At 43.7% G+C, this 17080-nt stretch overlaps 1 long non-coding RNA gene across 1 annotated transcript in view; it reads left to right on the forward strand.

Moving 5' to 3' along the window:
- Nucleotides 1-4900: 4900 nt before the first annotated feature.
- The window catches only part of LOC103348315 (uncharacterized), a 167553-nt gene continuing 155373 nt past the window's right edge, over nucleotides 4901-17080 (forward strand). The window contains exon 1 of the long non-coding RNA XR_016216864.1: nucleotides 4901-4990. This is a non-coding gene — a long non-coding RNA (uncharacterized LOC103348315). The remainder of the gene's footprint in view (nucleotides 4991-17080) is intronic.

The raw sequence follows: 17080 nt of genomic DNA on the forward strand, positions 1-17080 counted from the left end.
TGGGAGACCTCTCTCTCTCTAACTATTTCCAAAATAATAAAATAAAAATCCATAAAAAAGACAATTGATGAGGAGTATTCACATTCTTTTAAAAAATACTTATAAGTTTTCATTATTTTCATTGAAAGACACACACATGGGACTTGCTTTATGGTGTAGCATGTAGGGCTGCCACCTGCAGTGCCGGCATCCCATATGGGTGCCAGTTCAAGTCCCAGCTGCTCCTCTTCTGATCCAGCTCTCTGCTATGGCCTGGGAAAGCAGTAGAAGATGGCCCAAGTCCTTAGGCCCTTGCACCCATGTGGGAGACCTGGAAGAAACTCCTGGCTCCTGGCTTCTGGTTGGCCCAGCTGCAGCCATTGCAGCCATTGCAGCCATTTGGGAAGTGAACCAGCAGATGGAAGACCTCTCTCTCTCTCTGTGTCTCTCTCTCTCTCTCTGCCTCTGCCTTTCTGAACTCTTCCTTTCAAATAAATAAATAAAATTAAAAAAAGACACAGAGCACACGCATTCATCTGCTTTTCACTCCCCAAATGCCCACAATAGCTGGGATTGGGCCAAGCTGAAGCCAGGATCTCATTCTAGGTGGAGTGAGCTCATTTCAGTGTCAGGGACCCAAGTACTTGAACCATCACTACTGCCTCCCAGAGTGCACATTATCAGGTGAGCCTGAACCAGAAGCAGAGGTCAAACAGGAACCCAGGCACTCTGCTGTAGCACGTGGGCATCCCATTAAGTGGTGTCTTAACCGCTGTGCCAAATGCCTATCCTTGAGTAGGTCACTTTAAAAATTACTGACCATGTATCTGTCTATACACCTTTAAAATTTTTTATTTAAAAGGTAGAGTGACAGAGAGAGAGGCAGAGTCAGAGAGAGAGATATCTTCTGTTCACTGGTGGCTCACAACAGTTAGGACTGGGCCAAGCTGAAACCAGGAGCCAGGAACCCCATCCAGGTCTCCCACAAGGTGGCAGTGACTCAAGTACTTTTTTCCCTTCTAGGTATCCAGGAAGCTGGATAGCAAGCAGAGGAGCTTGGACTCTGATATGGGGTATGGGTGTCCCAAGTGGTAGCTTAACCTGTTATGCCACAATGCCTACTCATATGCCCCATTTTTTCATTGTTACTGGCCCCCAGTCATTTCATAATAAAAAACAATAAATTGTATGCCAAAAAGGAAACAAATGAGTAAAGAGGTAGGTCACTGTTGACCTGGCTGTGGGTGGGGCCGCTGAGGGCAGAGATGAGCTTAGAGCTTGACATGCAATAGATATTCAATAGCAGTGAAATGAATGGATGGATAGATAAATGTGCAAAGGAGGAGAGTGGGCTTTTTTGGGACACAAGGCACTTCTGATATAATGCCCTGGGGCAATGCTCAGGTACAGAAAGCCTCTGAGGCTCAGCCTTGTCCCTTGCCTGTGGTTTAGAAGCTACCCTCACCTGTTGCATCCCTGGCCTCCTTACAGTACGGTACAACCAGCTTGCCACATTTCTGTTGTCTCCAAAGATAAATGAACAGGGCTTCTCTGACATAAGGATTTTTCTATCAATTGTAAGGGAATAGAAGCAAATAAGAATTTCTTTCTCAAAGCCGCTAGAATATTTAAAAATTCTTAGTGTCCTAGGCCCTGATATATAGTTCTTGCCCTGTGTCTGCAGTAGTAATAACTGGATAATCCTTTGGTCTCCGGTGATTGGCTTTTATTCCTTGTCACATCACCCTTCTTGCTATCTAACTTGCTCCGTGTTCTTGATTATTGCCTGGCTCATTTGCTCTGGGTGAAGATTCCTTGGTGGAAGGCTGCTTCCTATCTTCTTCACCATCCTATCTACAAGGCTTAAAGGAGGGAGGGCCGCTGCTATAGTGGGTATTGTCACTGAAGAATGAATGGAGACCCAAGAGGCAAAGCCAATTTGAAGGATAATTTGTTTTCCAATTTTTAATTTTTATTTATGTGAGAGATTCAGAGGGGGAAAGAGAGAGAGAGAGAGAGAGAGAGAGAGACAGAGACAGAGACACTATCTATCTCCTATCTATCTGCTGGTTCATTTTCTAAATGCTTGCAACAGCTGAAATTGGGCCAGGCTAAAGGCAGGAACTCATTGCAGATCTCTCTCATGGTGGTGGCAGGGACACAACCACCTGAGCCATTACCTGTTGTCTCCCATGGGATGCATTAGTATGAAGTTGGAATTTGGAGCAGAACCAGTCCTCAAAGCCAAGCACTCCAATGTAGGATTCAGGCTTCCCAAGCAATGTCTTAACTGCTTAACCCCAAATGCCCACCCTTGAAGAAATTTGAAGCTCAGTTGGAGATATCAGTAGAACTCAGAGACATTCAACACACAACTGGAAATATGTATATTCAAGTTATTCATTCATTTGAAAACCATTACCTAAGCACTGACTAGGTTTTGGCTACCAAGCAGGTGCTCTATATACAGATTTGAATTTCTTTTTTTTTTTTTTAATTTTTTTTGACAGGCAGAGTAGACAGTGTGAGAGAGAGACAGAGAGAAAGGCCTTCCTTTTCCGTTGGTTCACCCCACAATGGCCGCTGCGGCTGGCGCACTACAGCCGGCGCACTGCGCTGATCTGAAGCCAGGAGCCAGGTGCTTCTCCTGGTCTCCCATGCGGGTGCAGGGCCCAAGCACTTGGGCCATCCTCCACTGCACTCCCGGGCCACAGCAGAGAGCTGGCCTGGAAGAGGAGCAACCGGGACAGAATCCAGCGTCCTGACCGGGACTAGAACCCGGTGTGCCAGCGCCACAGGCAGAGGATTAGCCTATTGAGCTGTGGCGGCGCAGGCCCAGATTTGAATTTCAATGTCAGTTACCCAAGCTCAGGAGTAGAACCTCCAGACCAAGTTCTTAACTTCTGCTACCAATTTGCTGTGTGGGTTGAACTGAATCGCTCAACCTCTCTGTATGGAGCTGATATTCCATCGCCTTGCTGGCCAGTTGTGAGGATTAATTGGCATTTATAGAATGCTTTGTGATGCAGAGATGAAAGCTCTTATGCTTCTGCCAAATCGTGTGATTACAGTAGTGTGGTGGGATGAATGATTTAGAGCTTATGAAAGACTTTGAAGATGAAAAGAGACTAAGCCTTATTATGATTTCTTTTAGCTCCTAGGCAGAACTGACCCTGAGGTTTATGTGCCCCTGAGTCTTTCCGGCACCACTGAGAATCTGCCTTTTTCTTGTCCCTTCCAAGAAGTTACGTTGGTCCTCACATTTTTTTTATTTTGCATCATTTCTAAAAGAAAAATCAAAGGCAGCATCCTGTGTTATAGAAACACAACTTCAATGAGTCTGTGGCTAAGGGAGGAGGAGGAGGAGGAAAGTAGAGAACGTGTTTTTCTCTGGCACTCTTTACTGGACCTGGGTCCCACTGCCCACCGAGGGTTGGTACCAATGAATTCTATAGAAAGATGGAATGATTCCCTCAAAACAAAGCCAGGTAGGAACCAGCCTAACGTGTGGCTTGAGACATTACTTCTTTAGATGTCAGATTTAGAAAATATGTTCAGAACCCAAGCCTCTGAACACAGGTTAGAGCCGCCTCATATGAGAGACAATATTCACCTGTGTATTGTGCCTCTCTGGAATTTTCCTCCTCCTTGAAAGCTCACAAGGTCCCTTCTCTGGAGATGGAAAGATTCCATCTGGTACTGTAGGGCTTCCCACAACCTCCTTGTGACTTCCTCCGACTTGGAGTGAGGCATCACTGGAATGCATCCATGGTTGGATTCTGGGTCTGGTATGACTGAATTTGTATGGGACCCAGCCTAGTTAATCTTACTTGAAAGGAGTCTATGATCTTCTTGTGTGTTTTTTTTTTTTTTTTTTTAAAGCCTACTTGGAACAGAAAATGTGAGATGGATATTAATGGTGATAGAAAAGATCATAAGGCTTCCTTCCCATTCTCTTCTTACATATAAACTCCAGAACCATTGCCCAGTTTTTCCAACCCAAGGATTAGGTCTATACAGGCAGGTTTAAGGTTTAGGTGTTGGGTACCTCCTGATTTCCACCTGCCTGGAGGTTTTGCTGCCGAGGTTTATGTGGTGTTCCTGATATGCAGTAACTTGATCCTGGAGGCAGTGTACCCAGAAGGGACCTGATTTTGTTTAGAGTCATACCTTTGTTCAAAAGAAGCCTACACGATTGGAAGAAGTAGTCAACTTCTTAATTCCAGAGGGAGGTAGAATTTATCTTTATTAGCTCTTTCAGAATCTGACTGGTGAACACAGGGAGTTTACTTAGTTGGCTCTCTGTATCCTTCCCTGTGTCCCCATATCACTTCCACTTCATGTGCACAGCCCATGGGTCTCTTTTTAATTTATTTTTATTTATTTGAGAAGCTGAGAGACAGAAACCAACAGACAGAGATCTCCCCATCCATTGGTTCACTCTCCAAATGCCTGCAACAGCTGGAGCTGTGCCTGGCTGAAGCTGGGAACTGGAAATTCAATCCAGGTTCCCCACATGGGTGGCAGGGACCCAATTATTTGAGCTACAGACTGTATTGGGAGGAAGCTGGAATCAGAATTGGAAGTATGACTTGAACCCAGGCACTCTAATATGGGACATGGGTACTTACCCAGTGCCTTAACTGCTAAGCTAAATGTTCACTCTCTGGGGTCTGTTTTAAGTACACAGTTATTAGTATCATTTGGGAGATGGCACATGAGTTTGTTGATACACTGTCTTACTTCCTAATATATTTTTAGGTGAATGAGGGTTTGGCTTTTGAAAAGCCCAAAGCATATGCAGTTTAAGTCAACAATGACAACAATTAACACAGACTTTCCCTGAAAACCTTCTCCGGGAATTCTTATCACTGTATAAAATTCACTGTTGTGCTAGGCTTAAAATGCAAGCTGTAATTCTGAGCCTTGCCACATGCCCTGGCGTTCCTGGAACGTTTGTGTCCGAAGGGCATGTATCTGAAGGCCAAGTGGAGAAAGCACCCATATCACAGTGAGTAGATGTGAGAGGAGAGTTTTCATCTATCATTTCAAAGCCTTTTAGTCATTCACAAACAGGCAGGCTATTCAGTAACATAAATGAGTTTTCCACTTCTAAACAGTGATATAATAATATAGTAGTTGGATCCAAGATTCTGTCCCAGAAAGTCCTATTTCTTGGCAGTTATTTTAAATGGTGCAACTGAGTGCCGTTGAACATGGAGGGATATTTCTCTGTCCAGGGCTTGCTGATGTTATAAGATTGCTTGATGAAAGGTGCTTTGTGAAAATACACCCTTGTTTTAAGAAAATATTATTCAATTTTTATGCTATATTTGTGTTAATACATTTCTCTATAGCTAGAGTTGCATTATTTTAAAGGACATTTTCTATATATTTATTATTATATGATTTTTATTGTCTCTGAAGATTGTTCCCAGTAGTCTTCTATAGATCTTGTTTTTGTTATGTCTGATTCTAATTTTATCCAGGGATGGCTGTGGTTTGATGAGTTTAAATCACAGGAAGGACATGTGCCAAATTAAAGGCTTGTTAGTAGTTCTTTTTTTTTTTTTTCCTATGCTGGGTATTTTTAACCCCCCTCCTCTTGCCGAGGAGAAATAGAGTTTTCTAAGAAGGTATATTTAAAAATTTTTAAATTGGTGACTTCTGAAGAAGTCTGAGAATGCTACCATACAGAAAAGGGCTAGGGGATCATTTGCAAGAGAAACATGAAAATGAAATATTAATATGATCAGGCACTTGCTTCAAGGCTTTTGTTCTCCCCAAAATAAATACTGCCACATTTCATTTATGTAAGCCCGCTGTCTAATATAGTTGATATCTCTGTCTTCATTATTTAATTGTAGACCCGAGGAGTCATTGGAGGAGGGCATCTGGTCTCACAGTGGATTTTGTTTATTGGTTGTGGTCAGGTTGGAGACCTCTGGGAAACAGGCAGTTTCTAAATACAGTAGGTTCTAGAAGTCCCTAACTTGCTTTATGCAAAGAATTGCTTGTTTAGCCAGAGTTTGGTAGCTGTCTGACTGCCTATAGATGTAGCCCAGTGACTGTCATGGTTCCTTATGGGGAACCCACCAAAGAATTATCTCAGTACTCATGGAAGAAAATCTCCCCAGTTAGAGTTGGGATGGAAAGCGTGGTTTGGCCAACCTACTAGGCTTGACAGCGTATTAGAGCTGAAATCTTAATTTGAATGGAAAGATAAGATCCGGGGGTTCCTATATATATTGAAGTTATAAGCCACGTTTTTTGGAGAGAGCATGAACAGGCTGTTTGAGCTTCCCTTAACTAACTAAGCCTGGAGGGTCGAACACTACAATTCCTAAGCAGATATTGCATTCCCCACACCCTGCACTGTGGACCTGCCCCAGCAGTTACCCTCATGTGGTCTCTTCTGGCCACATGGATGAGAACCATGTTGATTTATTGAAAACCTGAATTGGTTAGCAGGGGCCACATTCAGGTCCTTCAAGGCCCTGGCAGTTGGTATAAGTGGAAGATGATGAAGATAGGGGGCAGCATGGTGACCAGAGTGCTGTTTTTCAAAGGGGGCCATTTTACCTTCTGCTGGGTGAGTTTTTGCAGAATAACAGTGCAGGCCCCCTGCTAGATGCTTACGTATCTCCCAGGGTTTATATGTCAGCAACTTGTTCAAAACTTTGAAGGATACTGAACAAACCCCATGAAAATGCTTGCAGGGCAGATTTGACCATGTTCTATTGGTTTGTCATCTTTGTCCCGGAGCAGTGGCTTATGTTGCAAGCAAACTCAAGGCCCTATTTTCAAAACATAAATTATGTGACAGCCTTTTTTTCTATTTTAAAATGAGATCCTTAGATTATATAACAAATATAGGGAGAGGACATAGAGAGATGGGGAAATGTTGGTAGACTGGTACTAGGTTACAGCTAGATAGGAGTGAGAAGTTCTGGGGTTCTGTTGCACAGAGGGTGACTATGGATAATGCTGATGGTAATGTTATTTTTCTGTAATAATCTATAAGATATGGTTTTGGATGTTTTCATAATCAAGAAATGTTAGATGTTTAAAGAGATAGATATATTTACCCTGATTGTATATGTGTACTAAAACATCATATCATACCCCATAAATGTGTATAATTTTTGTGTTACAATTTTTTAAAAATTATGAGTATGTTACTTTAACTATAATAAAAAAGGAGAGGTTAACAGGAAAGAATCATATTATAATGTGTATTCTAACATGTAAACACTCAGATATGACAATATTAGAAGTCAAAAAATTCTTATTAATTTATAAAGTGTGCCCTTGGGGGCAGCATTGTTACCATGGAAAACCAAGAAGAGGCTTCTTCACATAAATCCAACCCTGCCTTCTTGAACTTTTCACTCATCAATCTTAGCTCTGCCCCCTTGTGCCTGCAGATTGTATTTCATTTTGCCTTTGTGGGCCAACTTTTAAAAATGTGAGAAGTTTCTGTGTCTCCTCTCTCACCCTTCTTATGCCCAGATCTTGTCTTTTATGGTCAATCATTTCTAGTTCCTTTAACTATTCATGACACAGTTCACCTCCCAGTGACCTCCTTAAGCCCTGCATCTGTTGTTATTTTTTCATAAGCCTGCGACCCCATCCCCTCTAGTCTTTCACTTATTATTTTTAAAAGACTTATTTCTTTATCTGAAAAGCAGAGTTACAGAGAGAGAGGTGGGGGAGAGACGCAAAGAGAGAGATCTTCCATCTGCTGGTTCAATCCCCACATGGCCTCAATGACCTGGACTGGGCCAGGCTGAAGCTGAGTCAGGAGCTTTTTCTGAGTCTCCCATGTGGATGCAGGGGCCCAAGCATTTGGGCCATCCTCTGCTGCTTTCCTAGGTGCATTAGTAGGGAGCTGGATCAGAAGTGGAACAGCTGGGACTTGAGCAGCACCCTTATGGGATGCTGGCGCCAAGGTGGCGGCTTCACTTGCTACGCGAGTGCCGGCTCCTCCCTTCCAGTCTGGAGTTCCTCCTTGCTCCTTCACTTCTCAGCCTCAGTAGTGGACATTCATAGTCACTCATGTAGAATGCTCTGGATTGTGGTGTTCCGTGTGGCAGCCACAGCCATTCTTGGGGTTGTGGTGACTTAGGAAATGAAGCCCTTATTTTGAGTGCTGGGCTATCTCTGGGTCAACTGAAAATTGCCGGATTTGACTGTATTTGACCAACAGAATAGCCAACACCAATATTTTTCACCAGTACAGTTAAACACAGTCACATCTCACCTGTCGGTCCATTTCAGCAGGTTCCTTTGTTGCTTACATCACCTTCTGAGTGTTGACACTGTCCAGGTGGGGGGACTGCAGTTTTTTCCAGAATACTGTTCTTCTGCTCTTTTGTCCTAATTGGCTGCTTCAATCTCCACATCAATTCTAACATTAAGCAGTCTCCTCTTTAATAATGTTTTAAAAAATAGTTTGAGAGGAGAGAAAGAGCAAAAGAAGAATGAAAGAGATCCCACCTACAAGTTTACTCTCCAAATGCCCACAGTGGCTGGGGCTGAGCCAGGATTGTAATTAGGAGCTAGGAACTCAATACGCATCTCCCACGTGAGTGGCAGGAACCCAGTTCCTTTGGCCATCACCACTGCCACTCCAGATCTGCATCGGCAGGAAGCTAAAGTCAGGAGCTGGAGCTGCAGCTGCAAATTGAACCCAGACACTCAGTGTGGGATGTGGGTGTCTTAGCCGATATCTTAACATGCCTGATCTCAGAAGCTAAGCAGGGTCAGGCCTGGTTAGTACTTCGATGGGAGGAAGCTTTGTAAAAATCCATGTCCAGAAGATTAAATCAGAATCACTCAATTATGAGCACTCTACAGGGAAGCCAGAATTGAGGGTTACTCTAGTAGCCACAGAAGTCTCTCCTTCCTCTCCTATTTCTCCCTCTCCTTTTCTTCCTCCTCTTCCTTCTCCTACTCCTTCATTTCCTTTTATTGAGGGTTGAGGAGGGAGATGGAGAGGAAGAGATGGGGTTGGGGAGAGGATTGTCATCTACTTGTTCACTCCCAAAATTCCCACAGTGTCTGGCACTGGGCCAAGGCTGAAGCTGAAAGCTGGGAACTCAGTCTAGGTGTCCCACATGGGTGGCAGGGGCCCAACCACTTGAGCTATCACCTGCTGCCTCCCAGGGTCCACATTAGCAGGAAGCTGGAATCAGGAGCTAGAACTGGGATTTGGATACAGGTACTCCAATTTGGGACACAAGTTTCCTAAACTGGTGTCTGAACCACTAGGCCAGATGCCCACTGTGGAGTCTTGTGTTTGAATTCAGCTTGTGACATCATTTGTAGTTAAGTCACCCAAGTTGAAAATTAGATGTCAAAAGTTAACATTGCAAATTGCTTTTTTGTTAAAAATTTTTGTTTTTCTCTTCAACTGATTACTTGATGTGGGGAGCAGCCCGGACTGGACTGAGTTACTGGAATTAAGACTTATTCTATGCATCTGCTCTCCCACAATATGGCGCTGGTAGAGAAGTAAACAGCTTCCACACAGCTGCCTCCAGTTCAGCTAATAAACTGTAGGACTTGCTCCTGATTGGAGGAGAGCAGCGTACTCGGCGTGTGGGCAGCCGAGTTAGGATTGGCGGAGGAGGACTATAAAGGAGGAGAGAGACGGCATGCACCAGGAACATCTAAGGGGAACATCTAGCTGAAGGAACACCCGTGCAGCCCCCGAGAAAGCCGGCCGGCGGTGTGCCGCTCCCCTGCGGAAGTGGGGAAAGCGGCCAGGGGGAACTGCCCTTCCACGGAGGTGGAAGGGATAGTAGCCAACCCGGGAAGAACCAGCAGCAAACCCGGGGAGGGCCGAGCAGACGAAAGAACAGCGCAGGGTCCTGTGTCGTTCCTCCACGAAGAGGGGGAGCGACATAATGGTGCCGTGACTCGGATATGAAGCCTAGGCAGGATTTAGTGTTGCTCCTCCATGAAGAGGGGGAGCGACACTTGAGCTTTTAGAGATGGATGCATTGGCTTGTGTTTACATTTCCTTTGTCAAAATACTCAACATAATGGTATTTGCTGCCAATTATGGTTTTTTAGATCTTCCATCTGCGAGTTCACTTCCCAAGGGCTGGGCCAGGCTAAAGTCAGGAGCCAGGAGGTTCATCTGGGTCTCTCATGTGGAAGCCAGTCCAAGCACTTGGGCCATCTTCTGCTGCTTTCTCAGGCATGTTAGCAGGGAGCTGGACTGGAAGTGGAACAGCCGGGACCCAAACTGGCGCCCATATGGGATGTCAGTGTTGCAGGCAGCAACTTAACCTGTTACACCACAACGCCAGCCCCACCAATTATATTTTTCATTAGAATGGAAATGTGCATAAAGCTTGCTCACAGAAATACACACTAAATCTCTTTCAGAGAAAATTATTTGTAAGAATTCTTTGCACCCAATTCTTTTTCAGACTTTGGTCTCCATTCAACAGAAGCCACTACAATGAAATATTTTCTGACACTCTGTGGAAATAATTGTCCTTGATGTGTGTGTCCTTATTTATGTCAGTGTTCCTAAAAACTCCCATGAATAAAACCTTTTTTTCCTCTGTGAAAAACATTTCAAAATGGAAAGAGGGATGTATGTCATGTTGACCCAAAAATAGCATGAGCGTAATGAGCGAAACATGGGAGAAGCTCCGAAAGCTCAAATCTCCATGGGAAATGCCTGATTTTACTTCACTATTATTAGAAGTGAAAATATAATGGAAGTTTAGCATGACAATTTCTTAATGTGTACTTATTGTACTTCAATAATAAGTTCAATGTGGTCTGTTAAAATGAATTTCATGAGAAAACTTATGAATCTTATACATATATACTTATGTATAATTTTTACTTTTTGCACAAGATTTGTTTTATTTGAGAAACAGAGCTCCTATCCACTGGATCACTCCCTAAATGCCCACAATAGCTGAGGGTTGGTCGGGCAGAAGCCAGAGCTGGCAACACAATCTGGCTCTTCCATGTGGGTGGCAGGAACCCAATAACTTGAGCTATTACCTCTGCCTCCCAGGAGGGAGCTGGAGACATGGCCAGAGCTGAGCATTGAACCTAAGCACTTCAATATGGGATGTGGACATAACCATTAGGCTGAATACCTTGCCTCTGTATATAACTTTTAGATGGGTAGTAACTAAACATCCTATTTAATAGTTCTCACTTAGAAGTATGTAGTATACCTTCATCCTTATTAAAAGCTGTGATCCCCGTCATTTAAATGACTGCATAGCATTTCTCATTAGAGCTATATCAGAGTTTGTTTAGCCAGTCCCCTATCTCTGGGCATTTAGGTTGTTTCACCAAAAATGTCTTTGTTCACATGTCTTCCTTTCCTTGTACAATCATTTTCTTAGGATGAATCCATATTTAGTGAAATGACTGGATCAGATAGTGCTCATACTTTTAAGGGTTTTGATATGTATTTCCAAATTGTACTGAAGACTGTTATCAGTTACACTCCTATTGGAAAAGTTATTTCTTGTTCAGCAAATTCTTTTCAGTGGTGCAGTGTTGTCATCTGTTGAGTGGTTTGAAATCCAAAATAAAGAGCTCCCTTAATAACTCAGCAAATAACTTTCAAATTCCCCAAGCTCATTCTTCAAGGTAAAATGCTAAGGAAAGCAACACACATATTGAGGCAACAAGAGTGGAGACTGGAGGTGGGTGCCAGTGAGTTGGGTTGGGGGATGAAGAACAGAACGATGTTTGTTGACAAAGGGCTTAGAAGACATTAGTATTTTTTTTTACTTGCCAGTGTCTGAGAACAATGTACTTCCTCCTAAAGAAAAGGGGTTGAAAAGAAAACTCAAGATTCCAGTTAAAATTCTGCTGGGTCTTGTGTTTGAGATTGGCAGCACTGAAGCATTCCAGATGTCTTTGTCCATTCTTTTGAACCTTCCTTTTGATCTTATTTAAATTTCCTCCTCATTTCACCTGTTCTGGGTTTATTGCCTGGGAAACGAGCAGGTGAACATATTAGCTCCTCCTTAAGAGGCACCACTAGACTACAGGAAATTTATGTTCAGGTCAGGAATCATATAACATGACTACATGCTCCACATTTATGGGCAAGTTAAGCAACAGGGAATTTTATACTGGGATTTATGACACAAACTTGTAGCAGGCACATTGTGAGGTGGGAGGGAAATTTAAACTAGGAAAAACTCTGCCTATAATATGGATTCAAATTCTTCAATTGATGGAAAAAACATGTAAGGATCTTATTCTGGAAACTGCCTGTGAGTTCAACCAGAGACGGGAAAACATAAATATTATAAGCCTGTTACTCTTCCTTCCCCATATATTGGTTCTCCTCTTTCAGATGAAGTCACGTCAGCTTTCTAGGCAATCTGTGCACAGACCACAATTGTCTAGGAGCATTTAATTAGCTGCTTTGGCAAACCCTATCCCCATTAATTGTAAGAGAGTGGGTGAAAGAAAGGAGAAGCATGTGTCGAGTTGAGAGAGCAAGACTTCTACATTCCCTACAAAACTGACCTACACCTCTTGGGTCCGTCCTTACAGCCCATAAAAGCCAACACAAAGGCAACGGCCAGCTGGAAGCACTCAGCAGAGGCAATGGCTTTCAAAGACCTGATGAGCAGCAGGTGGAATAGACATTAGGGGTCCTTTTATTCTTTAAATAGTACTTATTTGCAGTGGAAGCAATGTGGTTCTGATATAGTCAATAAAGAGCAACTTCAGTATGTTTACCCTTTAGCCAACGTGGCTGATTGTTTGTGATGACTCCAGTATCACACTCTCATCCATGGGACTTAGGAAACTGCTGGAGGGGCTGGGTCCTGGCTTGGCAGGGCTGAGTCTTCAGACCCATGCTGAAGTCCATTGGCACACAGCTTAATGGCCAAAACAATTCTGAAAGATTCTTAGGTGGCTTGTACCGTGGTTGTTTGGAAAACTGCCCCAGCTTCATTGGCTTCTTTCGGATTCTTGCTCATGTGATCAGGGTTGTAGTCCATTCAGGCTGCTGTAACACACTATCATTAACTGAATAGAAATTTATGTATAGCAGGTATGGAAGCTGGAAGTCGTCTAAGATCAAGGTGTGGCAGATCCAGTGTTTGGTGAGGGTCTCCTTTCTGGTTCACAGTGGGTGTTTTTTGCTGTGTTCTCACATCCAGGGAACAGTAAGGGGCCTCCTGAAGACCTCACCTCCCAATTCCATCACTTCAGGGTTGGAATTTCAACACATATAAATCTCCAACTTTATTTTGAATGTACCTTTTTTAGTTTTAATTGAATAATCATAGACATAACTTGTTTGATTCTGTCCAGCTCTGGGTTCAGGCCACTTTCTTCATGTGTTACTTGCTGTTGCACTGTGATTCTGCAGTTGACACCTCTGCTATGCACAGAGAATTGGTGCTGCTTGATAGCACTTTAAAAGATTTTCAATTTTGAAAGCAGTGAAGCTGTAGACATTCACCAAAAATTCACGCGCTCGCCCCAGTGTTCGTAATGAATTGGTTACACTGGCTTGAGGAAGGCAGATAATTTTGAAGCAATATTGGTGTAGTTTACATATTTGAAAACTACCTTTTAATGCAGTTGACTACCTCTTTATTCTGGGAAAATGTGTTAACACCAGGGCCTGTTGAATTGCTTTCTCTTCTGGAGATGTTGTATCTCCTAAGTTGTATAACAGTTGTACTGCATCTTAGTTTACTGGATAAAGTTAACACACAGTAATTTAGAAAGACAAGACAGCATTATGCTAGGCCTTCAAATTGTACAGAAAATGGAAAATGTACAAGTAAATTCTGTTTAACTGCCACAAAAACAAAAAGGAATTTTAACATATGACTTTCTAGAGAAGAAAACATTCAGATCTTAGCAGTCAGCTTCTTTTAAAAAAATTTATTTTATTTATTTGAAAGAGTTACAGAGAGAGGTAGAGACAGAGAGAAGTCTTCCATCTGCTGGTTCACTCCCCAAATGGCTACAATGGCCAGAGCTGTGCCGATCCGAAGCCAGGAGCCAGGAGCTTCCTCTGGTCTCCCACGTGGGTGCAGGGGCCAAGGATTTGGGTCATATTCTACTGCTTTCCCAGCCCATAGCAGAGAGCTGGATCAGAATAGGAGCATCCAGGACTCGAACTGGAACCCATATGGGATGCCAGCACTTCAGGCCAGGGCTTTAACCCCACTGCGCCACAGCACTGGCCCCAGCAGTCAGCTTCACTTCTTGGGTGGATAGACTGTGTATGGTCCAGGGAGATAGAGTTTAGTAAATTGTTTTTCCTAGTAACAATTTAGCTTAGGAGTTATAGTCATTTCAAATTTAAATATAGATGGTTTGGAGGTGGGGAAAATGGAAGACAAGGGAAAACTTGGGCGTTTAGTGTTTCTAGGGAAGGCCACTGCTGGAAGAAATCAGATTGTGTGCTTTTCTTAAGTTTTATTTATGTGAAAAGCAGAGTGATACAGGAAGAGTGAGAAAGATAGAGACAGGAGATATCTCCCACCCTTTGGTTCACTCCTCAAATGTCCACAGCAGCGAGGGCTGGGCCAGGCTGAAGCCAGGAACCAGGAGCTCCATCTGGTTTTCTACCTGGGTGGCAGAAACCCAGGCACTTGGGCCATAATTTGCTACTTTCCTAGGTGCATTGACAGGAAGCTGAATTGGAAGCAGAGGCAAAACTCAGTTCTAGGCACTCTGATATGGGATGTCGGCATCCCAAGCAATGGCTTAACCTGCTGAACAGCAATGCCCACCCCAGACTTGGCTGCTTTTGTTCTCCACTATTCTCCCAGCATCTGGCACAGTGGCAGCTTAATACGTATATCATGTTGCTCAAGACCATGTGGCATGTAGGTGGTGACGCTGCTGGCTGAGAGGCAGCAAGAAGCAGTGCTTCAGCGCTCTGCAAGGAGAGAGGCTGAAGGGGCTTAAGAAATTAAAAACTGATTCCTGTCTTTAGTTTCACCTTTCTGGCCCTCCCCTCCCCCACATACTGTGGGCTGGAATGGGACCAGGACTCAGTGCTGAGGAGTTGATGTAAATTCGCATTCAGAACCCTGGGCTCTCTTCCATGCTCTTTGTTAAATACACAATGGAGAGGGAGTGCACGCATGCATGCATCAGTGTCACTGGAGGACTTCTTGAAACCGATGGCTGGCCACTAGCACCTGAATTTTTGACTGGGTGGGTGTGGGCTGATGCCATTAAGTTCTTTCTTTTTTTTTTTTTAAAGATGTTGTATTAAATGTTTTCTCTGCATCTCTCTCTCTCTCTCTCTCTCTCTCTCTCTCTCTCTCTCTCTCTCTCTTTTTTTTACAAGCAGAGTGGACAGTGAGAGAGAGAGACAGAGAGAAAGGTCTTCCTTTTTGCCGTTGGTTCACCCTCCAATGGCCGCCACGGCCGGCGCGCTGCGGCAGGCGCACCTCGCTGATCTGAAGGCAGGAGCCAGGTGCTTCTCCTGGTCTTCCATGGGGTGCAGGACCCAAGTACTTGGGCCATCCTCCACTGCACTCCCGGGCCACAGCAGAGAGCTGGCCTAGAAGAGGGGCAACCGGGACAGAATCCGGCGCCCCGACCGGGGATGCCATTAAATTTCTAGGTGACGTTGACATTGCTCCTGTAGACCTCACAGGAGAAAGCACCCACCCTGGAGTCAGACACAGCCGGACTCCCAGTCAGGTCACCTTTGCTTAGTCTCAGCTTCCTCATCAAAATGGTGACACTTTCTATCTCAGAGGATTATCCCGAGAGTTCAGTGAAATACAGTGAGTGACGTGAGTGGTTCATATAGAAACTTCTTTCCTAACTTCTCTCCTGGCCACTCATGTAACACAGGGGCTGTTGAAGGGTTCTGTGTTCTGCCTTATTGATTTCACATTACCACTTATATAATCCTGAGGCTGTTTGCTATTACTGAACATTACTTTTTTTTTTTTAATTTGACAGGCAGAGTTAGACAGTGAGAGAGAGAGACAGAGAGAAAGGTCTTCCTTTTTCCGTTGGTTCACTCCCCAAATGGCCGCTATGGCTGGCGCTGTGCCGATCTGAAGCCAGGAGCCAGGTGCTTCCTCCTGGTCTCCCATGCAGGTACAGGGCCCAAGCACTTGGGCCATCCTCCACTGCCTTCCTGGGCCACAGCAGAGAGCTGGACTGAAAGAGGAGCAACTGGGACTAGAACCTGGCACCCATATGGGATGCCGGCGCCGCAGGTGGAGGATTAACCAAGTAAGCCACGGCATCGGCCCCTGAACATTACTATTTGAACAGCATGGTGTGAGATAATATTTTACAATGTATGTAACAGGTCATAGTATTTCTGTTTAACAGATGAGTGTAACTCATACAGAACCCACAGCCAGTAAGTAATAAGGCTAAATATTCCAACCAAGTCTTCTCCACACTTAACACTGTTAACTTCTTTGTTATGCTTCTGTGAGTGTCCATGGGCAGAGAATTCCAGATTGTTAGGTCCCTTTCTCTAATTATTCATTCATAGGGTGTAGCTTTCTACATGGATAACACATCAGAAAATTAAGCAATTGTCCTGGGGATATGAGTAAAAGAGGTGGTATTGGTATTTCTTGGGCATCTTTATGCTAGGGACCGTCTTATCCAGCTCAAGATGCTGCCTTGTCTCCGAGGAGCTCAGCAAGTGTTGGTGATAGCATAAATGAATTAGACATTCAGATCACCTGGCCTTAATAATTACTGGCCTTCCTCCTCAGATGAGCAATATGAATTGTCTCATTATCATTCATGCACACCAACTGGTATTTGTCCCTGAAAAAATGGGTAAACATTGTCTTAAGAAACAGATCTAGAATCTTTGCTAAAAAATGAGAAGCAGTTGCTATTAATGGCAAGCAGTTACTAACATTCTGTTTCTGGATGATTAATTCTCCTAGTCTGGCTTGCCAGAATCATTTGGAAAATCAAACCAGAGGCCCTTTCCTTTTTCTTTTTTTTTTTTTTAAAACTAATTATTGGAGCTGGAGATTTTTTTTTAATCTGACAGGTAGAGTTATAGACAGTGAGAGAGAGAGAGACAGAGAGAAAGGTCTTCTGTTGGTTCACTCCCCAAATGGTT

The sequence above is a fragment of the Oryctolagus cuniculus genome, chromosome 11, assembly GCF_051225735.1.
Source record: "Oryctolagus cuniculus isolate XC-2025 breed Fujian yellow rabbit chromosome 11, ASM5122573v1, whole genome shotgun sequence".
Taxonomy (NCBI): domain Eukaryota; kingdom Metazoa; phylum Chordata; class Mammalia; order Lagomorpha; family Leporidae; genus Oryctolagus; species Oryctolagus cuniculus.